Below are 26716 nucleotides of genomic sequence, written 5' to 3'. Positions count from 1 at the left end.
CAGAGAGAAATTTGTATTTGTGTGTAGTAAGAAAGACTTCATGAAGGAAGTACTTGTACAAAAATAAAAATAATGAAGCAGGTGAAAGAAGGCATTCCAAATACAAACAAAGGTATAAGAGAATCAGAAGCAGGGAGTGAACAACCCGAGGTACCCATAGACAAGTGAGGGTGGGAAAGACAAAGAGAAGCAACAAAAGCCATGATTTTTAAGACATAGTGGGGGGAGGAGTGGGAACATATGTTGAAAACAAAGTAACTATGTCAAGGCACAAAAGCTGCAATAGATAGTGATTGTAATACTGGGCAAATTATTTTTTTGTAATACTGGTATTATTAATAGTTTATTTTTAGGATTTATTCAAAGCTTTTAAAATTTAAAAAATGAAGTCAGTGAGCTCAGATTTTTAATGTATTTTGTATTTTAAAAATTATATTTTAAAACCCATTGTAATATAAATCATCAGCTGCTCCTGGACTTTGCTGCTTTCTTTGACTTTGATCTTTTTGTCTGAGGCACCCTTATAATTGCCATGTGGTGATGTAGCTGGTTGGATTGAACTTTAGTATCTTCTTGCCATATTTAACTCCCCTGACCAGTGCTTTCAGAACCACCTCTCTGTTCAGTAATACAAAATTGCCGAAGTTTTGACTTTTTCTTGGCCAACTTGGAAAATATTTCCTAAATGGAGTTTAAATCCTTTCTTTTCCCTAGGAGAGATTCTTCATTATGGAAGGTTCTTTCCCTCAGGTTCAGACTCACGCTATAAGTGGGCCATGACATGGGTAGAGGTGGGTGAGTCTGGGGAGTTTCCAGAGCTGTGTGGTAAATAGGGTAAGGAGTTTGGGTGAAAGGGAGAGAATGGGAATGGGTGAGTAGGTAGGAGAGAGATAAAGACAACCAAGAGTGATGAATGAACTGCTTTCGTATTATGCCAAAAAAAAAATATGTATTTTGGTTTTTAAGATAGCAATACCTAAAGCTGATACTACAGTTTCTAAAAATAAATAGTAACATGTTTGGGGGACATGTCAGAAGCCACAAGAGTAATATAACCAAATGACAAAGATCTGAAAGAATATAGTGGTAGCGCTGGTCAGAATGACTGCTATCAGAAAGTCTACAAACAATAAATGCTGGAGAGGGTATGGAGAAAAGGGAACCCTCTTACACTGTTGGTGGGAATGCAAACTAGTACAGCCACTATGGAGAACAGTGTGGAGATTCCTTAAAAAACTGAAAATAGAACTGCCGTATGACCCAGGATTCCCACTACTGGGCATACACACTGAGGAAACCAGAATTGAAAGAGACATGTGTACCCCAGTGTTCATCACAGCAGTGTTTACAATAGCTAGGACATGGAAGCAACCTAGATGTCTGCAGACAAATGGATAAGAAAGTTGTGGTACATATATACACAATGGAATATTACTCAGCTTTTAAAAAGAATGGGTTTGAATCAGTTGTAATGAGGTGGATGAAACTGGAGCTTATTATACAGAGTGAAGTAAGTCAGAAAGAAAAACACCAATACAGTATATTAATGCATATATATGGAATTTAGAAAGATGGAAACAGTGACCCTATATGCGATACAGCAAGAGAGACACAGGTATTAAGAACAGACTTTTGGACTCTGTGGGAGAAGGCGAGGGTGGGATGATTTGAGAGCATAGCATTGAAACATGTATGTTACCATATGTAAAACAGATGACCGGTCCATGTGCGAAGCATGAAACAGGGCACTCAAAGCCGGTGTGCTGGGACAACCCAGAGGGATGGGATGGGGAGGGAGGTGGGAGGGGTTTTCAGGATGAGGGACACATGTATACCCGTGGCTGATTCATGTCAGTGTATGGCAAAAATCACCGCAATATTATAAAGTAAGTAGCCTCCAATGAAAATAAACTAATTAAAAACTTAGAATATAGTGGTAATGAAGAGGACAGATAAGATATAAGAGGTGTTTAGAAAGTAGAATTTGAGAGAAGTTGTTGACCACTTGGATGTTGGGGATGAAGTTAGAAGAAAGCTTAGAAAATGGATTCTGTGGATTCTGTCTTGGATGACAGGAAATTTGGGGGAGGATAGGTGATGAAAATAGACTTGAACACAAGGATTTGGAGTGTTCGGAGGGCATCTGAGACAAGTTGTTTAATAGATAATTGATCACTTTCCTAGTGCTTATAATCCTAATGTTGGCTAGTATTTATTTTCAGTTACATATTTGATGCAATTTCTAGGAATTTCATGTATATTACATAAGTTTGAGAAAAATTTTTGAAAAGGTAGATGCTATTATTATCTCATTGTATAGATTATACAGAGAAAAGCAGTCTTGAAAGCGTCATGCAGTTGGAAACAGGTGCTGGCCTTTGAAACTAGTTCTGACTGACTTAAAAAATATATTCATAACTACTCTGTTGTATTTATTGTATTTGAGGGAACAGAGACGTAGACTGGGGAATTGCAAGCTTGTCTGTAGCAGTTAATGAATGAGCTCTCAGGGCACAGTATCTTAAATGAGAAGAGAATAGGGCCAGTGAAAGAACCTCAGAAACCCAAGTGTTTCAGAAGAAAAGATACCCTAGGTAGAGGAGAGGATCAGCAAAGTAATTTCTCAGAAATTAAGGAAAGAGAAAGTATGCCAGTGGAGTTTCCCAGGAACATGGTTCTGGGAAAGAGCATGTTGTTCTGGGGAGAAGGGTGAATAGGACAATTTCTGACTAGATATTTTGCAGGGAGACTATATTTTTTGCACTAAAAAACATAGCTAAATCCCACAGAAATTGTAACGTAACTTTAAAAAAATACTTTATTCTAGAATAGCTTTAGGTTTACAGAAAAATTGCAGAGTTAGAATAGAGGGTTCTAGTATACCCGACACCCAATTTCCTCCTGTGTTGTTAACTGCTTACATTGGTATATGGTACATTTGTTACAACTAATGAACCAGTTATTGATATGTAATTGCTAACTAGATTCCATACTTTATTTGTGGGTTTCCTGAGTTTTTGCCTAATGTCTTTTTCTGTTCAGGATCCCATCCAAAATTTCACCTTATATTTAGTCATCATGTCACTTTAGGCTCCTTTAGACTTTAACAGTTTTGAGGATTATTAATCAGGTATTTATAGAATGTCCCTTAGTATGGGTTTGTCTGGGGAATTCCCTTCTGGTCCAGTGGTTAGGAATCCACACTTCCACTGCAGGGGATTTGGGTTCCATCCCTGACAGGGAACTAAGATCCCACAAGACACTCGGCATGGCAAAAACAAGCAAATAAATATATGAACTCGTCTGATATTTATTTATTTATTGTCTGATATTCATTCATTCATTCATTCATTCTCCCCATGATTAGCTGGGGTTATAGGCTCTTGGAAAGAACACAGGAAAAGTGCCATTTGCATCATGTCACATCAGGAGCATCCTGTCAGCATGACTTGCCACTGATGGTGCCATCCTTGATCACCTGGCTGAGGCAGTATTAGTTAGGTTTGTTCACTATAAAATCAGTCACCCCCCCCCCCCCCAATCAAACAGTACTCTGTGGAAAGAAGTCACTGTGCACAGTCTACACTTAAGGAGTGCAGAGTTCATGTCTCATCTCTTTGAAGGAGCAGGATCTTTGTAAATTATTTGGAATTCTTCTGTATGAAAGGTTATAAGCATAATTTCTAATACATTACTCAGTATGCTAAAAAAGTAAGGCACTCTCTAAGGGCCTGTTTTCACAAAAGGGAAGAGGCAGATGAAGCAGGACCAGTGGGCTGTGGACAAACGAAAAAGGCAAGGTTGCTCTCTCTCTAAAGGCAAATGGCCATGTTAGCACTAATGGGAAACTAAACCTTTGACCCACAGCAAAGTGAAATAACCCTCTGAGAAAGATGCTAAATTGGACCAAGGTCATCTCTACCCCCTTTCTGCCAGAGCAATTGCAAATATACTTTGAGAGGAAGCTTTTTTCTGGTTAGGCTCTTTGAATTCCCACAAATAAAATACAGCAAAGAATTACTAAATGCAAGGATAAGTCACTTTGAGTGAGATTTAATAGAAATAAGCCCCTAAAGAGTTAAACTATTGGAATGATATAAAATAGTCATATATAAAATGTTTAATAAAAGATGGAGTTGCAAATGTAGCAAGAAATGAAAGACCCTCAAACATGGTTATGTAGATATATAGAAGAACCAAAGTGAAATGTTAGAGATGAAAAATATAACTGTTGAAATTAAAATCTCGGTTGATTAATGAACTGGGGGATAGACCTAAATTACTTATCCAAAATGTAGTGCAAGAGACAAATTGATTGGAATGATACAATAATGAATCTAACATATGTGTGATTGAAGTCTCAGAGAACAGAGAGCAAGCCATAAAGGAATAATGGCTGAGAAATTTGAAGAATTAATAAAAGATATGAATGTACAGGAAGTAGAATGTATATGAAGAATATTAAATAAAAAGAAATTTATACCTACACACTCTGTAGTTAGACTGAAGAACATATTCAGAGATAAAGAGAAAACCCTTAAAAAGCCACAGAGAACAGACAGGTAGCTTGCAAAGGAATGACAGTCAGCCTGGTAGCCACAATGGAAGGTTGAAGACATTGAGATCAAGCATTCAAAGTGCAGAGAAAAGACAGCTTTCAGTCTGTAATTGTACACCTAGCAGAGTGATTTTTTAAGAACAAGGGTAAAATGAAGTCATTTCCAGAAAGATGGAGGCTGGAAACCAACAGATCTTCGCTTTATGACCTTCTAATGGGCTTCCCTGGTGGCTCAGACAGTAGAGAATCCTCCTGCAATGCAGGAAACCCTGGTCTGATCCCTGGTGTGAAAGGATCCCCTGGAGAAGGGAATGGTAGCCCACTCCAGTATTGTTGCCTGGAGAATTCCATGGACAGAGGAATCTGGTGGGCCACAGTCCATGGGTTTGCCGAGAGTCAGACACAGCTAAGTGACTAACACTGCTATACTACTACCAGTGGTTGTGTACTGAAGGATGAAGGAAAATAACACTAGGAGGAAGGACTGAGAGAGAAAATGCAGTGTTGAGCAAATGGATTGTAAGCATGAGAGTAAATCTAAACATTATCTGTATAACATAATCTTTAATTTGCTAAGTTTAAAAAAAAGTCAACTAGTACTAGACAATATATTGTAGCTCAAGAAGAAGTTGATTTGAAAGTATTCTAAAATCCTTGTATTTTTTCAGGACAGGAGATGTTTAAAATATTGTTTAACTTGAGACCTTGTTTATACACACACACACACATATATATACATATCCTCCAAGAGTGGATGCTAAATTACTGGAAGAGAATATGTAATTTCCAGCCCTAGAAGTGGAGGAGATGGAATTTAAAAATGAACTTCCCAGAGGAATGAATAGAGAGACATGACATAAAGGAGAAGCGGGGTAGATAAAAAACAAATCCAAATATATCAGCCACAATTAAATGTAAATATAATAATTCTATCAGTTAAACAAGAGATGATCAGTTTGGATTTTTTTTTAATAGTCTATCTATACATACTCATTTCTTTTTCTTGGGGATGGTCTTGATTCCCGTCTCCTGTACAATGTCATGAACCTCCCCATTCATAGTTCATCAGGCACTCTATCAGATCTAGTCCCTTAAATCTATTTCTCACTAATACTGTATAGTCATAAGGGATTTGATTTAGGTCATACCTGAATGGTCTAGGGGTTTTCTCCACTTTCTTCAATTTCAGTCTGAATTTGGCAATAACAAGTTCATGATCTGAGCCACAGTCAGCTCCCAGTCTTGTTTTTGCTGACTGTATAGAGCTGCTCCATCTTTGGCTGCAAAGAATATAATCTATCTGATTTTGATATCGACCATCTGGTGGTGTCCATGTGTAGAGTCTTCTCTTGTGTTGGTGGAAGAGGGTGTTTGCTATGACCAGTGCGTTCTCTTGGCAGAACTCTATTAGCCTCTGCCCTGCTTCATTCTGTACTCCAACGCCAAATTTGCCTGTTACTCCAGGTGTTTCTTGACTTTCTACTTTTGCATTCCAGTCCCCTATAATGAAAAGGACATCTTTTTTGGGTGTTAGTTCTAGAAGGTCTTGTAGGTCTTCATAGAACCGTTCAACTTCAGCTTCTTCAGCATTACTGATCGGGGCATAGACTTGGATTACTGGATATGAATGGTTTGCCTTGGAAACAAACAGAGAGCATTCTGTCATTTTTGAGATTGCATCCAAGTACTGCATTTCAGACTCTTTTGTTGACCATGGTGGCTACTCCATTTCTTCTAAGGGATTCCTGCCCACAGTAGTAGATATAATGGTAATCTGAGTTAAATTCATCCAATACAGTCCATCTTAGTTCGCTGATTCCTAGAATGTCAGTGTTCACTCTTGTCATCTCCTGTTTGACCACTTCCAATTTGCCTTGATTCATGGACCTAATTTGATTCCAGGTTCCTATCCAATATTGGTCTTTACAGCATTGAACCTTGCTTCTATCAGCAGTCCCATGGACAACTGGGTGTTGTTTCTGCTTTGGCTCCATCCCTTCATTCTTTCTGCAGTTATTTCTCCACTGATCTTCAATAGCTTATTAGGCACTTACTGATCTGGGGAGTTCATCTTTCAGTGTCCTATCTTTTTGCCTATTCGTATTGTTCATGGGGTTCTCAAGGCAAGAATACTGAAGTGGTTTGCCATTCCCTTCTCCAGTGGACCGCATTCTGTCAGACGTCTCCATCATGACCCGTCCGTCTTGGGTGACCCCACACGGCGTGGCTTAGTTTCATTGAGTTAGACAAGGCTGTGGTCCGTGTGATCAGCTTGGCCTGTTGTCTGTGATTGTGGTTTCTGTCTGTCTGCCCTCTGATGCCCTCTCTCAGTGCCTACCGTCTTAATTGAGTTTCTCTTACCTTGGACGTGGCGTATCTCTTTATGGCTGCTCCAGCAAAGCGTAGCCGCTGCTCCTTACCTCGGATGTGGGGTAGCTCCCCTCGGCCGCAGCCCCTGGCCTCCCAAGAAAAAGAAATGCAAAAAAGCAAAATGGTTGTCTGAGGAGGCCTTACAAATAGCTGTGAAAAGAAGGGAAGCAAAAAGCAAAGGAGAAAAGGAAAAATATACCCATTTGAATGCAGAGTTCCAAAGAATAGCAAGGAGAGATAAGAAAGCCTTCCTCAGCGATCAATGCAAAGAAATAGAGGAAAACAGCAGAGCGGGAAAGACTAGAGATCTTCAAAAAAATTAGAGATACCAAGGGGACATTTCATGCAAAGATGGACACAGTAAAGGACAGAAATGGTATGGACCTAACAGAAGCAGAAGATACTAAGAAGAGGTGGCAAGAATAAACAGAAGAACTATACAAAAAAGATCTTCATGATCCAGATGTTGTGATCACTCAGCTAGAGCCAGACATCCTGGAATGTGAAGTCAAGTGGGCCTTAGAAAGCATCACTATGAACAATGCTAGTGGAGGTGATGGAATTCCAGTTGAGCTATTTCAAATCCTGAAGGATGATGCTGTGAAAGTGCGCACTCAATATGCTAGCAAATTTGGAAAACTCAGCAGTGGCCACAGGACTGGAAAAGGTCAGTTTTCATTCCAATCCTAAAGAAAGGCAATGCCAAAGAATGCTCAAACTACTGCACAGTTGCACTCATCTAACATGCTAGCAAAGTGATGCTTAAAATTCTCCAAGCCAGGCTTCAGCAATACGTGAACCATGAACTTCCAGATGTTTAAGCTGGTTTTAGAAAAGGCAGAGGAACCAGAGATCAAATTGCCAACATCCGCTGGATCATTGAAAAAGCAGAGTTCCAGAAAAACACCTATTTCTCCTTTATTGACTATGCCAAAGCTTTTGACTGTGTGGATCACAGTAAACTGGAAAATTCTGAAAGAGATGGGCATACCAGACCACCTGACCTGCCTCTTGAGAAACCTATATGCAGGTCAGGAAGCAACAGTTAGAACTGGACATGGACCAACAGACTGGTTCCAAATAGGAAAAGGAGTACGTCAAGGCTGTATATTGTTACCCTGTTTATTTAACTTATATGCAGAGTACATCATGAGAAACGCTGGGCTGGATGAAGCAAAAGATTACTGGGAGAAATATCAATAACCTCAGCTATGCAGATGAGACACCACCCTTATGGCAGAAAGTGAAGATGAACTAAAGAGCCTCTTGATGAAAGTGAAAGAGGAGAGTGAAAAAGTTGGCTTAAAGCTCAATATTCAGAAAACTAAGGTCATGGCATCCAGTCCCATCACTTCAGGGCAAATAGATGGGGAAACAGTGGCTGACTTTATTTGGGGGGGCTGCAAAATCACTGCCAATGGTGATTGCAGCCTTAAAATTAAAAGACGCTTCCTCTTTGGAAGGAAAATTATGACCAACCTAGACAACATATTAAAAAGCAGAAACGTTACTTTGCCAACAAAGGTCCGTCTAGTCAAGGCTGTGGTTTTTCCAGTGGTCATGTATGGATGTGAGAGTTGGACTGAAGAAAACTGAGTGCCGAAGAATTGATGCTTTTGAACTGTGGGGTTGGAGAAGACTCTTGAGAGTCCCTTGGACTGCAAGGAGATCCAACCAGTCCATCCTAAAGGAGATCAGTCCTGGGTGTTCATTGAAAGGACTGATGTTGAAGCTGAAACTCCCAATACTTTGGCCACCTGATGCGAAGAACAGACTCATTGGAAAAGACCCTGATGGATGGGAAAGATTGAGGGCAGGAGGAGAAGGGGACGACAGAGGATGAGATGGTTGAATGGCATCACCGACTCAATGGACATGGGTTTGGGTGGACTCTGGGAGTTGGTGATGGCCAGGTAGGCCTGGCGTGCTGTGGTTCATGAGGTCGCAAAGAGTCGGACACGACTGAGTGACTGAACTGAACTGATACGTACACAAAGAGACATTAAAATGGAAAAATTAAAGTAAATTGTAATTATAAATCCATAACAAAAGCATACCACTCTGGTAGCTGACTGAATAACAAATAAATGAGTCTTTAAGGCAAAAAAATTAACTGAAAATAGAGCCCGTAAAATGGCCAAAAAATTTAGTTTACCTGGAAGATTCAACAGTTTTAAATTTATGTGTATCCAATAAAGGGACAACAGTATATACAGCAAACATTGGTGTATAGGCATACCTTGTTTTATTGCATTCTGCAGATAATAATGTGTTTTTTTTAAATAAACTGAAGGTTTGTGGCAATCCTGCATCAACCAAGTCTACTGATGCCATTTTTTCAACATTTTTTTAAAATTGTTGTGTGTACATTTTTTTTAGTCATAATGTTATTGCACACTTAATAGACTACAGTATAGTGCAAACATGACTTTTACATGCACTGGCAAATCCAAGAAACTCGTGTGACTCCCTTTATTTCTGTATTTGGAACTTTACTTACAATAAACTGGAATTGAACTCACAGTATCTCCAAAGTATGCCTATACTAAAAGGAAAATTTACTAGCTTTGTTATCTGGGTGAGAGAGTTAAAGTGTAGCTCTTAATTGTTGGTAGTTTAAACAGATACAAAATTTGTAAAAATACAGAGAATTTAATACTATACCAAATCTGATTTAGTTGACTCACATGTAGAGAACCCTGTGCTCTAAAATTAGAAAGTATGCATTTTTTTGGAACAAATAAGGACTGTTTAAGCCAATTAGTGATGCGTACTGGCCCCTCAGAAAAGATTAATATAGTTTCAGATGCTTTATATCATATAGATTCATGTACTCTTTACCATACAGATTCATGTACTTTAGCCATGTAGTAGTATTAATTTAGATGTTAACAACCCAAAGGAAAATTTCCCCTTTGCTTGGAAATTAAAATGTGTATTTCTGAATAACCCATGAATCAAAGAATAAATCATGGTGGAAATTTAAAAATATATAGTGCTGAATAGTAATAAGCATACTGTTTGTGTGCTCAGTCACCTCAGTTGTGTCTGACTCTTTGCATCCCCATGGACTGTAGCCTGCCAAACTCGTCTGCCCATGGGATTTTCCAGGCAAGCATAGTGGAGTGGGTTGCCATTTCCTTCTCCAGGGGATCTTCCTGATGCAGGGATCGAACCCACGTCTCCTGTATCTCCTGCATTGCAGGCTGATTCTTTATCCACTGAACCACTACATCAAAACTAATGACTCAGTTTTTTGAGTGCTTACTATGTATTTATTTGGGATCCATCAGTGACTGCATTAAGATTTCTTATGGAGCAATAAATATCATGAAAAAGTAAATTATCTAGTATGTGGAAAATGATGACGTCTTATGGGAAAATAGTAGAGAGCAGTGTAAAGGGCATTGGAATGAATGGTTGGGATTGTGGGACAGGTTGCGATATTAAAGGAAGCACTTACGTTAGGCTTCATTGAGAGAGAGAGAGCTGAGTAAAGACCTGAAGACACTGAGTTAGCCCGGTGGGTGTCTGGAGGAAGAGGATCCTAGTTAAAAGGAATGGTTAGAGTTCAGACCTGAAAGTTTGAGGGGATCTGGTATGTTCAAGAAATAGTGTGAGAGTAGACACGATCAAAGAGATATAGGAGATGGCAGATCACAGAGGGCAGTCTTCGGCTTTTACTCAGAGTGGAAGTAGTAATCATTGAAAGGTTTTGAGCAGAGCAGCAATGTGCTCTTAATCTTTTAAAAGAGTCATCCACTGCCATGGTAAGAATAGACTATAAGGAGGAAGAGACAAATGGAGAGAGATCTATTTCAAGAGTAATGTAACAGTCCAGGTGAGAAATGATGATGGCTTAGATTGCAGTGACAGAGATAAAAGTGGTAAGAAATAAATGATTTCTGGATGCATTTTGAAGATAGAACAAATGACTGACAGTATTAGAAAAAGAGCAATTAAAGATAATTCCAGGGTTTGTGTCCTGAGTGATAGAAGGATGGAGATGTCGTTAATTAAGTGATGAAGGCTTTGAGTGAACAAGATTTGGTGGTGATCAAGAGTTTAGTTTTTAATATGTTGAGTTTGAGATATCTTTTAGATACATCATTGAAGATGTCATGTTAGGTGGGTATATGGATCTTGAGTTAAGGGAAGAAGTATGGGCTGGGATGCAGTAAAAACTGTAATTAAGGGAAATATATAACCTAAAATGCAAGAGGCTGTAAATTAATAAGCTAAGCATCTTTTGTTTAAAAAAAAATAGGCAAAGAACAACAGAGTAGGCCCAAGGAAAGTAGAAGAAAGGAAATTAAAAATAAAAACAAAAAATAAATGCAAAAGAAAGAAAAGGTCAGCAAAGACAAAACTTGCTTCTTCAAAAAGCACAGTAAAAGATAAACCTTTGTCTGATTGATCAAGGAAGAAAAAAAGAGAACCTAAATAAAAAATATTAGGATTGGAAAGGGGGCATGACTGCAGATAAAGTAGAAGTTTAAAAATCATATTAGCAACATTAGCCAGTAAATGAAAACTCAGATGAAATGGACAAATTCCTTTAAAAATAAATAATGATCCAGAAGAGTTAGGAAATTTGAACAGTTCTGTAAGTACTAACCAGATTCAATCAGTAGTTTGTAAAATCTTATGAAGAAAACATCAGGCTCATGGAATGAACATCTTTGGCCAGAGGGCTAGAATGTCTCAGAAGAGCTCAAAGATGAATGAGATCGTTACCAAAAGGATATAAGAGCTGGCTCGAAAAGGGTTTTGCTGACTAACTGTGGGACAGTTTGCACATCAAAAGAAACATGACTGTAACGAAAGACGAAAAAGTCCCTGTATCTATAGTCATATTCATGGAAAGAGAACAAGGTGGGGCAAAAAAGAAAAACTTTATAGAAGAATGTCACCTAGTAAATTGTGTACTTTTTAATATGTTTAATATTAAATGACATATATATTTTTTTAAAGTAAATAGTGAGTCCTAAGTGAGGACATGGAAAGGCATCTGGCCATTGTAGTAGATATATGAATGAGGAGGGCTAGTAAGAAGTGAGAAGGTAGCTATGATGGATTATGTAGTTAAGGGAGGGTTATTTTCAAATGAGTCACTTCAGTATACATTATTAGGTAGCCATTCCCTAGTCTGATTTTTAAACTATATTATAAAAGTACATGGTAAATAAAGTTCAAACTCTATATGTGTTAAAAAATGAAAAGCAAGTTACCCTTCACCATCCTCTGTATGCCCAGTTCCATTATTAACAGTTTCTTATTTATTGCTTATGTACATTAACATTGTTGAACAACCATCATCACTGTCCTTGAGAATTTTTTTTGTTTTCCTAAACTGAAACTCTGTACTCATTAAACAATAACTCCCATTCCTCCCATACCTCAGCCGCTAGTAACCAATTTCTGTTGCTGTGAATTTGACTACCCTAGGTACCTCATTAAGTGGAATCAGACAGTATTTGTCCTTTTGTGACTGACTTATTTTACTTGGCATAACGTTTTGGCAAGATTCATCCATATTATGATGTGTTGAAGTTTTTGTCCTTTTTAAGGCTGAATAATATTCCATATGTATATGAGATTTATATATATGTATATCATTTTATTTTTTACCAGAGTGTTCTTAAAAGAGGACTAATATAGATGCAGAGATTTTTAAAAAATTGTAAACAATACATGTTCAACTTTACATTAATAAGTTTTAAGGCCTAAAGGAAATGGAAAAAATGTCCATAAAAGTATCAACCCTTATTGGCTCAGGAAGCAGAAAACCTGAAAAAGGCCTCTGACTCAGCTGGTTTAGCAGCCACATATATGATCATATGTGTGTTTGCTTTTATTAACATGTGTTTTGTGGTTGAGTATTAGTTTGATATAATTTTTTATCTTCAAAATTTTAAAAGAGGTTGTTTTTCCTATCCAAGTAGATGTCTTTGCCAGGCTGCATCAGATCTCATCAAATTAAAAAATAATCTATTAGTTACGTTCAAAAAATCATAACTATTCAAGATTCAATCTATATTATAGTTACTTTTCTGTGATGGGCAGTGCTGTTATGGATACTTTTGGATCTATACCTGGGCCACATGTGCAAGAGAATTGCCAGATTGAAGGGATTTGACTTTGCAAGTGTATATTGTCAGTTTGTTTCCCATTTAAAATGCCATTAAAACTACTTTGAGATGATTGATGAAATTAACAAATCTATAGCCAGACTAGGGAAAAAAGAAAAGATGCAAATTACTATACCTGAAATGGAAAAGGAACAACAGTGTAGATCCTGCAGACATTGAATTTACAGAAATTTTATAGTTAGGTTTTACATTTTGGTCTGTAATGCATTTTGAGTTAATTTTTGCAAATGGTATGAGGTATGGGTCAAGTTTTTTTTTTTTTTAACATGGATGTCAAACTGTGCCAGTACTATTTGTTGAAGAGACTGTCCTTTCTTTATTCAGTTGCCTATGTACTTTTCTCAAAAATCAATTAACCAGACAAGTCTACTTCTGAAATGTTTGGTCCCATTTATCTGTGTGTCTGTCCTTTTGCTAAAGCTCACTGCCTTGATTATTATATCTTATTTTGAAATTGGGTAATGTGAATCCTCCAGCAAAATTTTCAAAGTTATTTTAGCTATTCTAGGTCTTTTGTCTTTTCATTTAAATTTTAGAATCGGTTTGTTTTTTTCCACAAATCATGGTGAGATTTTGATTAGGATTATGTTGAATCTATACATTAAATGGGAGGAGAATTGACATCTTAACAATATTGAGTCTTCTGACCCATAAATATGGTGTCTCTCTCCACTTATTAGGTCTTACTTGATTTCTTTTGTCCATGTATTGTATTTTTTTTTTTCTGCATACAGATCATATTTTGCTAGATTCTGTCTTTCATGTTCTTGTAAATGATACTACTAAAAAAAATTTTTTCCCTACCTATTGCATATCCTACAACTCTACCAAAACCCACTCACTAGTTCTAGTACCTATTTTGTGAACAAATCTTGTTGTTTGCAACAGGAGACAGTTTAATTTCCTCCTTTCCAGTTTATATGCCTTTTATTCCTTTCTCTTGTCTTACTGCTCTGGCTGGAACATCTAGTTGTAGAGGAAGGGTGAAAGTAAACATCCTGCAGTTTTCGGTCTTTTCACCTTTATATATGAGAAAGTCTTGGTGACCTTGGGGTAGGCAGAGATTTCTTAGATAGGACGCAAACAACACAGGCCATTTAAAAATTTTTTTGTAAGCTAGACTTCCATCAAAATTATTAAATTTTGCTATTTAAAAGATATTATTAAGAGATATTTGTAGTGACTTTATTCATAATTACTGAAAGTGAAAAAGTTGGCTTAAAACTCAACATTCAGAAAACTAAGATCATGGTATCCAGTCCTATCACTTCATGGCAAATAGATGGGGAAACAATGGAAACAGTGACAGACTTTTTTTGGGGGGGCTCCAAAATCACTGCAGATGGTGACTGCAGCAGTGAAATTAAAAGACGCTTGCTCCTTGGAAGAAAAGCTATGACAAACCTAGACAGCATATTAAAAGCAGAGACATTACTTTGCTAACAAAAGTCTGTCTACTCAAGCTCCGGTTTTTCCAGAAGTCATGTATGGATGTGAGAGTTGGACTATAAAGAAAGCTGAGCACCGAAGAATTGATGCTTTTGAACTGTGGTGTTGGAGAAGACTCTTGAGAGTCCCTTGGACTGCAAAGAGATCCAACCAGTCCATCCTAAAGGAAATCAGTCCTGAATATTCATTGGAAGGACTGATGTTGAAGCTGAAACTCCAATACTTTGGCCACCTGATGCGAAGAACTGACTCATTGGGAAAGACCCTGATGCTGGGAAAGATTGAAGGCGGGAGAAGAAGGAGACAGTAGAGGATGAGGTGGTTGGATGGCATCACCGCCTCGATGGACATGAGTTTGAGTAAGCTCCAGGAGTTGGTGATGGACAGGGAAGCCTGATGTGCTGCAGTCCATGGGGTCTCAAAGAGTCAGACACGACTGAGCGACTGAACTGAACTGAAGCCCCTATTAATTTTAGAATATTTCCAGTCTTTTGTTGAAAATAGTGCTGCAAAAAATATCTTTGTACCTAGGGACAAGCATACTGGTGGAATTAATTCCCAGGAGTCTGGAGAATGCGTTGAAACTAGAGATACAGATGAGTGATTGAGAAGTTTATTGTTGTAATGATGAGAAACTGAAGTAGGGTAGAGGCAGAAGAAATGGGTATTTTGCCAAAAGTTTTACTTTTCATTTCAGGTTCTAAGAATTCGTTAACAAATAGTTGCAACTTTTAATAGAAGATTATGTAATTTCAGTAGTCATTAGAAAAAAAAATAGAAGTAACAGCATGTGTGTGTTACTTGTTCAGTCGTGTCTGACTCTTTGCAACCCTTTGGACAGTAGCCTACCAGGCTCCTCAGTCCACGGGGTTCTCCAGGCAAGAATACTGGAGTGGGTTGCCGTGCATTGCTTCAGGTGATCTTCCCAATCCAAGGATTGAACCTGTGTCTCTTAGGTCTCCTGTATTGGCAGCAAGTTCTTTACCAGAAGTGCCACCTGGATAAACATCACCAAATTGAGCCTACCTACATTCGTATTTGAACAGTGCTGGGAAGTCCCACATTAACAGCAGTTTGGAGTCTCAATTGGGAAAGGATCTGGGGGCTCCTGTTTATAATCCCAGGCCACAAACCGGTATCATCATCAGGGCTGGCCAGGCCCTCAGCGCCTTATGACCCTCAGGCCTTAAGAGGTTCCAAGACCCACTCTTTTTCTTACCTAAAATGCCACTTGACTAGCTGGTAACAATTGGTGTGCCAGCAGGCAGGCTTGTAGTCCATGCAGGGTTCAGGCAAAGTCAGAAGTTGGTCAGAGGCCTGTTCCCCTACTTCTGAAGCCTGAACAAGATACCTCCATTTTAATTTCCCTCACAGTGAGGAAGGAAAAAATGAATTAGAAGTTATGTACTTCATCAATTCAAAGATGTGTATTCTTTTCACATTTTAACATGTTTGAAATCAGTGTTTATTTTACAGTTGATGGCTTCATTCAGCTAACTGGAAGTACTTTGCAAATCTCTTTAGTAGTAGTATATAAAATGTGCATGTTATAAACAATCTTATCCTAAATTCAGGAATATGCAGTAATAAGAAAGGATTAACAGGAAGGACTTAAATTTAGAAAATAAGGGGAAGCATCAGGCAAGGTTGACATACCTTTTTTGTTTACTTTCAGTATGTAAACCATTTTTCTATTTTCTGTATGGTTTTCATATTTGATTAATGATTGTCAGCTCTACTATTAGTGGATATTTAGATTCTAATTTTCTTTTGCTCTTTACAGATCATTAATGACACTGAATAGTTTTCTGTTTAGAGTTAGGGAATGTTTGAAGTTAGTCAGTTAGTGTATATAATGATATTTAACAAATGTCCTGAGTGGCAAATTATTCAAAGAATTTCTGAGTTGATACTTTACAACTGTTAAGAGACCAGTTTGAATTTTTTAGCTTAGATGTGGTTCTTTCAGTGTACAGTGAAGTCATTTACTCAGGACTTGGGTTCTAAAATCAATACCTAAGAAAAACAGATTCTTAAAATTGTGCACCAATTACAGTACCTAATGGTATCTAGTTTTTGTCTACCCTGTGTAGTTACTCGGAGGCCAGCTACTTTGTGGTGTTATTAACCAAACTGAAAAGACTACAGTAAGCATTTTTTATTCCTTTTCTTTGTATTTTCCTTTCTTTTTTTCTTATTTACTTTTCCAGGAAATAGTTACTGAAAACCTACTCTGTTAGGCATGGTCCTAGGGGCTGAGAATTCAACACTAAACAAAACCGACAAAAGCCCTTACCCTCACAGCCAAGACAGGTAAAAAATAAATTAAGTAAATTATAGTATATTGTGAGGGGGGAGGGTAACATGGAAGGACAGTAGTATTGGTGGTTTGATGTTGCTGTTTTCCTGGTCAGGGAAATACAGAAAGCCACTGAGAAAGTGACCTTTGGGTGAAGATTTAAAAACAGTGAGAGCATAAACTATGAGATTATCTGGGAAAAGAATAATCTGCCAAGCAGAGGGAGCAGGGAGCTCAAAGGACCCTGAAGTGGGATGCCAAGTAGGAGTATGCCAGGCGTGTTGTAGGTCTTGCAGCTGCAAGGTGGCGAGAATAGCTGGAAAGGAGCGAATGGTTACCAGGACTAGGGATTGGAGAGAGAATGCAAGGTCCAGGTGTTTAGGACTTACAAGCCGTGGTAAGGACTTTGATCTTTACCCTGAGTAAGGACGGGAGCCATTACGGGAGTGATTTAAGCAGCAGAGTAATAGATCAGATTTATATTCTGAAAGGATCTAGACTGAAGTGAGGCAAAGGTAGAAGCAGGGAGACCAGTTAAGAGGCTCATATAGTAATTCAAGCAAAAGATTATTATAACAGACTAGGAGGCAATAGTAAGTAGTAGTTGAAGTCTGTTTTTTTTAATTGTTATTTTTAAATTCAAATTAAAGTTGCAGTATACTACAAAGATCTCTTGTGTGCCTCTTGCCAGATTCCCTAGTAATTAATGTTTTACCATATTTACTTTAATCTCTTACTGCTCTTTTATACACACAGGTACACATACACACACTTAAGAACTATTTGAAAGTATGTTACAGACATGACACCCTATTTAATACTTCAGTGTCCATGCTGCTGCTGCTGCTAAGTTGCTTCAGTCGTGTCTGACTCTTTGCGACCCCGTGGACTGTAGCCCGCTAGGTTCCCTTGTCCATGGGATTCAGGTAAGAATACTGGAGTGGATTGCCATTTCCTCCTCCAAGGGATCTTCCTGACCCAGGAGTTGAACCCAAGTCTCTTTAAGTCTCCTGCCTGCACTGGCAGGGAGGTTCTTTACCACTAGTGCCACCTGGGAAGCAATGTCCATAAAAACAGCTATTCTCCATATATAGTTGTACTAATAAGCTTGGGCTGCTATAACAAACTGCCACAAACTGTGTGCCTTAAACAGCAGAAATTTTTCTCACAGTTCTGGAGGATGGAAAGGCTAGATCAAGGTCTGACAGGGTTCAGTTTCTGGTAAAAGGTGTCTTTCTGGCTTGTAGATGGCCACCTTCTTACTGTGTCTTCATATGGTGGAGGAAGGTTTGGGAGGAAGGAGAGGTCTCCAAGGTCTATTATAAGAACACTCATGTCTTCTTATCAAGGCCCCTTTTGTCCTCATTTAGCCTTAGTTACCTCCATATAGACCTTATCTCCAGACACAGTCACATTGGGGGTTCAGTTCAGTCACGTCTGGCTCTTAGGGACGCCATGGACTGCGGGACGCCAGGCCTCCCTGTCCATCACCAACTCCCAGAATTTACTCAAACTCATGTCCATTGAGTCGGCGATGCCATCCAACCATCTCACCCTCTGTTGTCCCCTTCTCCTCCCACCTTCGATCTTTCCCAGCATGAGGGTCTTTTCAAATGAGTCAGTTCTTCACATCAGGTGGCCAAAGTTTTGGAGTTTCAGCTTCAACATCAGTCCTTCCAATGAATATTCAGTACTGATTTCCTTTAGGATGGACTGGTTGGATCTTCTTGCAGTCCAAGGGACTCTCATGAGTCTTTTCCAACAGCACAGCTCAAAAGCATCAACTCTTCAGCGCTCGGCTTTCTTTATAGCCCAACTCTCACATCCATACATGACCACTGGAAAAACCATAGACTTGACTAGACAGACCTTTATTAGCAAAGTAATGTCTCTGCTTTTTAATATGCTGTCTAGGTTGGTCATAACTTTTCTACCAAGGAGTAAAGCATCTTTTAATTTTACGGCTGCAGTCACCATCTGCAGTGGTTTTGGAGCCCAAAAAATTAAAGTCTGTCACTGTTTTCCACTGTTTCCCCATCTACTTGCCATGAAGTGATGGGACCAGATGCCATGATCTTGGTTTTCTGAACGTTGAGCTTTAAGCCAACCTTTTCACTCTCTTCTTTCACTTTCATCAAGGGGCTCGTTAGTTCTTTGCTTTCTGCCATAAGGGTGGTGTCATCTGCATATCTGAGGTTATTGATACTTCTCCCTGCAATCTTGATTCCAGCTTGTGCTTCATTCAGCCCAGCGTTTCTCATGATGTACTCTGCATATAAGTTAAATAAGCAGGATGACAATATGCAGCCTTGACATACTCCTTTCCCTGTTTGGAACCAGTCTGTTGTTCCATGTCCAGTTCTAACTTGCTTTCTGACCTGCATACAGATTTCTCAAGAGGTAGGTCAAGTGGTCTGGTATTCCCATTTCTTTCAGAATTTTCCAGTTTGTTGTGATCCACACAGTCAAAGGCTTTGGCATAGTCATTAAAGCAGAAATAGATGATTTTATGGAACTCTCTTGCTTTTTTGATAATCCAGCAGATGTTGGCAATTTGATCTCTGGTTCCTCTGCCTTTTCTAAAACCAGCTTGAACATCTGGAAGTTCACGGTTCACGTACTGTTGAACATTGGGGGTTAGGGACTTCAACATATGAATTTCGGGAAGACACATGAATTTTGGGAAGACACAGTTCACTACATTGCAACAGTTGCTGCATAACATCTGTACAACCACCAAAATCAGGAAATGAACATTGACACAGTACTATGGTGGAATCCACAGACCCCAGCTGGATTTTGCCAGTTATCCCAGAAATGGTCTTTAAAGGTCCAGGGCCATTTGTTAGAATTAATTGTCATGTCTCTTTACTTTTCTTCAGTCTGAAGCAGTTCTTTGGTCTTTCCTTATCTTTCATGTCTCTTTAATTTTTTAAGACTATAGATCAGTAACTTGTAAAATAACCATAAATTGGTATTTGTCTGATTATTTTAAAAATTAGACTCAGGTTATTCAGTTTTGGGTAGAAATACCACAGAAGTGATGCTGTGTTCTTAGAGCATTATGCCTATTTGGAGGAACATAATGTTAATCTGTCAGTTTTGTGGGCAAGAAGTTTGAGACTTTACAAGTAATCCTATTCTGCTTTAAACTGTCTCTCACCAGGTTTAACATCCATTCATGATTGTTGCTTGAGTCAGTTTTTGGTGTGATGTTTGCCAGGTGTTGGTTTTTAATTCCTTCATTCCTTACACATATATAGGTTGGCATTTGATTATAAGGCAGGGCTTTCCCCCTTCCTTCGTGGCTCAGAGGGTAAAGCATCTGCCTGTAATGTGGGAGACCCGAGTTCGATCCCTGGGTTGGGAAGATCCCCTGGAGAAGGAAATGGAAACCCACTCCAGTATTCTTGCCTGGAGAATCCCATGGATGGAGGAGCCTGGTAGGCTACAGTCCACGGGATCGCAAAGAGTTGGACATGACTGAGTGACTTCACTTTCACTTTCACTTTTCTGCCTTCTGGTGTATTTCTTTTCTTTTTTTTTTTTTAATATGGAACGCTTCACGAATTTGCGTGTCATCCTTGCGCAAGGGCCATTGCTACTCTTCTCTGTATCGTTCACAATTCTAGTATATGCGCTGCCGAAGCGAGCACTGGTGTATTTCTTTAATTACTTTCATCAGTATGTGTTCAAGGATTGCTACTTTATTCAGTTGGTTATAGTCTTTTACTAGTATTTTTTTTGACACAGTTTATCCTTTCAATAGATTGGGCCAGTGGGAACCTCTTGAAGGTAGTGCCTGTATTCTTCTGACATCACTCTGCACTTTACTAGTATCAGATGTTCTGAGCTCTTGTAGTGATACTCTCTTTCCTGGCCTGGAATCAGCCATTTCTCCTGGTTCCTCTAAGAAACAAAGATCTTGGTATTAGGCACCTGGGATATTATTACTTCTAGGCCTTTTCAATGGAGAGATTTAAGAAATAGTTATATGTAGACACATACATTTTTTCTCTGTATGTTTTCTGTGTATAACTATGAATTCATACCAAGACTTCCAATTAAATTCCAGCACCACAGGGTTTATTTCTAACCTTCCTTCCCACATTTGTAACTTCCCCTAAATCTGTATATATTTCAAAAAGTAGCATTAATGAGATATGTATTTTGAGTTTGGATATGGAATGTGAAAGAGAGGAGTCACAGATGACTTGATTTTTGGCTGAGAAAAGCCACCACAGAAGAAATACCATTTACAGAGATGAAGAAGACTGTAGGAGAGGAGAGAATTCAGAAGAAGAAATCACAACATTGCATGTTGAGTCTGAGCTGTGTATTAAACATCCAAGAGAGAATTGGGTAAGCATTTGGGTATCTGAGTCTGAAGTTCAAAGAACAGGTCCAGGCTGAGATACAAATTAGTTCAAGACAGTCAGGTAAACTTTTTGGACAGAAATTATTATATCTTCTTAATCAGTTATGAAAGGATCAGAAATGTATCATATTAATGGAAAATTAGAATACAGGTAGGTAAAAGGGAAAAAAGTAAAGATCTGTACTTATAAAACTTAATTCCATGTTCTTTCTGATCTCTTTCATTGATTTTTTTCTAACATGAGATCAATCTGTGATTACTGTCGTTCCCCCCCCCCCCCGGTTGATGATTTCTTTATTTCCATTTCCTTAAATTTTCATTTTCTCTAGTCCCAGACCACATTCAGGTTTCTTCAGTTGATCCAGAAATGTGGTTTACAGCTGACGTCCAAACCTGTATCCATTTCAGTAACACAGATTAGTTATATTCGATTACTCTATACCTTGAGTCTCTTAATCTCTCCAGTAGTAATTGAGGGTGGGAATTCCCTGGTTAGAACTTTCTATTTTCTTTCTTTTTTTTTTTTTCTTCAATTAGCAATAATCGCGCCTCGGATAAACCTCATTGGCTACGATACTGCCACTGCGCAAAGCTTGAACTTTCTATTTTCATTGCAAAGGGCCTCAGTTCAGTCCCTGATCTAGGGGAACTAGATCAGGCCATGGGGCATGCTCAAAAAGAAAAAGAAAAAAAAACTTTGGGATGATTCGTTCTGGGGAAAAGTAGAGATGAGGTGGAGAGGGGTCAGAATCTGACATGAATTAAATTTAAAATTTGGGGCTTTTTTCTATGGGTGAGTAGAAAACACTGAAGATTATGTAGGATAGGTTATCATCGAAAAGGAAAATTCTGTATGAGGTGTTTCTGGGGACTGTGAGTAATGCATTAAAGGTAGAACTTTGAAGGGGAAGAGATGAGACTGGAAGAGAAGATAAAAATCCAGAAAATGAGTGAAAACTAAGGCGTTTGACCTAGAGAGCATATTAAAAAGCAGAGACATTATTTTGCCAACAAAGGTCCGTCTAGTCAGCTATGGTTTTTCCAGTAGTCATGTAATGATGTGAGAGTTGGACTGTAAAGAAAGCTGAGCACTGAAGAATCGATGCTTTTGAACTGTGGTGTTGGAGAGGACTCTTGAGAGTCCCTTGGACTGCAAGGAGATCCAACCTAAAGGTTCCTTTAATCTATCCTAAAGGAAATCAGTCCTGAATATTCATTGGAAGGACTGATGCTGAAGCTGAAACTCCAATACTTTGGTTACCTGTTGCAAAGAACTGACTCATTGGAAAAGACCCTGATACTGGGAAAGATTGAAGGTGGGAGGGGAAGGGGACGACAGAAGATGAGATGGTTGGATGGCATCACCACCTTGATGGACATGAGTTTGAGTAAGCTCCAGCAGTTGGGTGATGGACAGGGAAGCCTGGCATGCTGCAGCCCATGGGATCAAAAAGAGTCAGACACAACTGAGCAACTGAACTGAAGGTGTTTGGACATTTTCTAATAAGCAGTTGGAAATCATTGACAGATTTCATATGAGAAATAATTGGATAATGTTTACATATTAGAAGATGAATTTGGCCAACAATGTATAGAATAAATTTGAGAAGATCAGGTCCAAGGCAAGATAAATAGTTAAGAGATTATTGCAGGGATTGGGATGGGGAATACGTGTAACTCTATGGCTGATTCATGTCAATGTATGACAAAACCCACTGAAATGTTGTGAAGTAATTAGCCTCCAACTAATAAAAAAAAAATTAAAAAAAAAAAGATTATTGCAGTAGTTGTCCAGGTCAAAAGTGATAACCCAGCAAAGAACAGTGGTAGGAAGAAAAGGAAAAGAGGAAATAAATTTGGCATATATTGGAGACAAAATTGGTTGGACTTGCAGATTTATCAAAATGGGGTAAGGTTTAGGTAGAGAGAAAGAAGAGCCAGAAAAGACTGCTGAAATTTGGGCTAAATATAAGAGCAGTAACAGATGGAGGAGGAGGAAGATTATTAATAAAATATTGAGAAATCAGGTTCAGGTTGCCTCTGAGATGTTTAAGTAGATGTATGTGTTGACTGGTAAAGAGAAATCCAGACGTGAAATCTATGGATGTTGGAGTCATTGATACTCAAGTGGTAGTAGTTAAATGTGGATCGTTCTGCTGATAGCATTCCATTTTCTGTTGACTGAGTGCTATTCTAAATGGTTTACATACATTGTTTTATTATTTAATTCTTTTAACAACTCATAAAGTTGTCATTTCTCAAAGGAAAAAAGGTAACATACAGAAGAGTTAGGTAATGTATAAGCCCTAAAGCTGTTAAGTGACAAAGCCAGGAATGGAACAGACTGATTTCAAACCTGAAATCTGAAAACACTATGCTACCGACGAATCAAGAGTGCTCAGGAGAGAACCTTGGGAAGCATCAGCATTAAAGGAGGAGGATCACAGGTAGAGCTGCCTGTAACTAGACATGCCTGCCTATGTATATATGTGGAGGAGTAGCTAGAGACGTCAGAGGAGAACTAAGAGAGCCATTAAGACAGACCAAAAGAGGCTTTATTAGATTATTCTGTGTACCAAAAGTTTGGTGGAAATGATACCTCTCTGTAGAAATAGCATTTAGAGAAAACTCGCCTTGACCCCCTGCCTCTGCCCTGAAGGGGCTGGATGGGCGAGTTGGGTGCGATGGCTTGAGCCTGGGCGGCCACGGCGGCATCAACTGGAGGCGGCGGCGCGTCCTCCTCGCCCTGCGGTGATTGGAGCGAGCGGCCGCAGCCCCGGATGAAGCTGCTCGGGCTGACTGTGCCTAAGGCTGGCGTCCGTGTAGCTGGTGCGAAGGATGTGGACCCTGTGGAACCCGCTGACCCGCTCCCTATAAGTGAACAACATGATGAGTGGCCGGGGCGGCTGCGGGCGGAAGGAAGGAGAACCACCAGTGGCATGTGTGCAGCAGAGAGAAGTTATGCAAGTCACTCCAGGCTGTCTTTGTTCAGAGTTACCTTGATCAAAGAACACAGACCTTAAACAATAGCATTGAGAAATCGGGCTGGCTATTTATCCAATTATATCTCTCCTTCACCTGTTTTTAGCCTGTTTATGTCTAGACCGTTTATCAATGGGTTGCTAGGAAGAGGCTCAATGTTTGTGTTTTCGCCAGATCAGTTTCAGAGACTGCTTAATATTAACCTGGACTGGAAAGCCCATAGACTTCCTGATTTAGGTGCTGGAGATGGAGAGGTCACAGAAATCATGAGCCCTCATTTTGAAGAAATTTATGCCACTGAGCTGTCTGAAACTATGACATGGCAGCTACAGAAGAAGAAATACAGAGTGCTTGGTATAAATGAATGGCAGAAGACAGGGCTCTAGTATGATGTCATCAGCTACTTGAATTTGCTGGACCATTGTGATCAGTCTCTGACTTTGTTAAAAAGATATCAGAAGTGTCTTGGAGCCAACCAGAGGTAGGGTCATCCTTTCTTTGGTCTTACCTTTTCATCTCTATATGGATAACGTAGGTGGCAAATGGGATAAATTATTGGAAATTTTGGAAATCAAGGGACAGAATTGGGAAAAACAAGTGAATAGTCTGCCTGAAGTTTTCAGAAAAGCTGGTTTTGTTTTTGAAGCTTTCACCAGACTGCCATACCTGTGTGAAGGTGACATGTATAATGACTACTGTGTTCCAAATGATGCTGTCTTTGTTCTCAAACCCATGTAAACATGTGGATGTTGAGGTCTTCCGAGTCCATCCCAAGAATGTACACTCCAGAAGAGGGTCTGAGTGTTCAGCTATATGAAAAGAGGACCTTCAGGGACTGCCATTCTAAATATCATGTAGGATTTTTAAAAGCCAAAATCCTAATTATTGGCTTGTAGTGTGTAAAAGGAATGTTTTTTTAAAAAACAAAAAACCCAACTCTTCAAGGATGTTATCAACTCTTTACTCAATTATGTAGGTCACAGTCCGATTATGGAAGATATTATTTATACTTAATTGCAGTAGGGACTCATTCCCAAAGCAATAGTCATGACTTCACAGGGAACTAGTAAATGTGGGTTGTCTGTAATAAAATGAAGACTGGGCAATAAATCTGTCTTTCCAGTTGCAAATACTGATTATAAAGTATAGCCACTGATCCTCTTTCAGGTTTAGAAATTCTGTCATTATTCAAGAAAATGAAAATTATCATTATTCAAGAAAAAGAAAATTATCATGCTAATAAGCTTTTTTTGGAGGTGGGAAAAAAAGCTTGCCTTTGGGTTTAGTAAGTTGGAATTTATTGGAACCTTAGTAACTGCTGTTTGAGTGGAGTGATGGCAGCTTAAATGAGATAGCATATTTTATATAAAGCTCCTCATATAGTGGATTACATATTTTTTAAATACAGAAAAAAGGTAGCTCCTATAATTACGGAATTACTAGAAATGAAAGTGGAGACAGTGACTATATAATACTCTTTCAGATCTCTAAATCTGAAAGATCTTAACCGACTCAGGTAGGTTGATTTGGATTGGTTTAAATATGGGTACATTTTTTTTTTTTGTCGGAGCCCCATGGCATATGGACTTGTAGTTCCCTGACCAGGGATCAAACCTGTGCCCCCTACGTTGAAAATGTAGACTCCCAGCCACTGGACCACCAGGGAAATCCCCATGGATACATTTTTTTGAGAGAACATAAGTTCCATCTAATGATTTCTGCTTCTTTGTGAAATAGGATATTAGGCTTATCTCCTAAGAGTGAGAAAGAATGTGGTAAGGGTGCATCACGAAAGTGGTAAAAGTTCAAAATAGGTCTAACACCAAATTAGAGAAGATGCTAATTAAAGACACGTGGAAGGAAGGCCCAGTGAGGAGGAGACTGAATTGTTTCAATACTGTTGGTGTGATTTTTTTTCAGCAGAACCCAGGGACAGAAATAGAGGTGCAATAAAGGCATTCAGTTGGATTGATCCAGATTTAGGATTTTGTTGAATACATGTGATAGGCTATAAACTGTAGGGAGAATGAAAAGCATATGAAGGTTTTAATATGAATGGTTTAGATAATGGATCAAAAAGACTGTGGAATTGGTAGAAGAATTGAGTACTAGAAGAGACTGTACATGAGTTAAGCGAAAATAAAGAGATGAGACCTTGATGAAATTGAAGGACAGATACAACAAAGTGGGTGGTTGTGGTCAGAAAGGGTGATTTGAAAGTGTAGGAAGAAGTTGTTCTTGGGGGTCACTGAATTTAAGGTTGAAACTAGAAAATGTGATGAATCATCCATGTGGACATTAAGATTGTTCAGGATAATAATGAAACTTGGGTTTGCTTGGCTCAAGGTTCTAGATAGTAAATAAATTAGGCCTTGCCTTGGACCTTTAAAAAAAGATTGACCGAGGTATGTTTATGGGCTCAAATTCCTTATTTCCCAGGACATTCACCTGGTGATGAAAGTGGCAGCAGAGCCTCTCTTCCAGCAGATGGGAAGGTGAAGAGTCTGTCTACAATAATAATGGAAAGG

At 38.8% G+C, this 26716-nt stretch overlaps 1 protein-coding gene, 1 non-coding gene and 2 pseudogenes across 7 annotated transcripts in view; 2 read left to right on the top strand and 2 right to left on the bottom strand.

The window, feature by feature from the left end:
- RPRD2 (regulation of nuclear pre-mRNA domain containing 2) overlaps nt 1-26716 on the top strand; it is a 93226-nt gene that overhangs the window by 14955 nt on the left and 51555 nt on the right. The window lies entirely within an intron of this gene.
- LOC136148651 (protein-L-histidine N-pros-methyltransferase pseudogene) lies at nt 16772-24973 on the top strand (annotated as a pseudogene).
- LOC136156753 (U6 spliceosomal RNA) lies at nt 20376-20484 on the bottom strand. The gene has a single exon (XR_010661236.1). It is a non-coding gene; the product is annotated as a U6 spliceosomal RNA (small nuclear RNA).
- LOC136156573 (U4 spliceosomal RNA) lies at nt 21719-21800 on the bottom strand (annotated as a pseudogene).

This window comes from Muntiacus reevesi, chromosome 1 (genome assembly GCF_963930625.1).
Source record: "Muntiacus reevesi chromosome 1, mMunRee1.1, whole genome shotgun sequence".
Classification (NCBI taxonomy): Eukaryota; Metazoa; Chordata; class Mammalia; order Artiodactyla; family Cervidae; genus Muntiacus; species Muntiacus reevesi.
The sequence above is the reverse complement of the archived record's forward strand: the minus strand, read 5'-3'. Positions and strand labels throughout refer to the sequence as shown.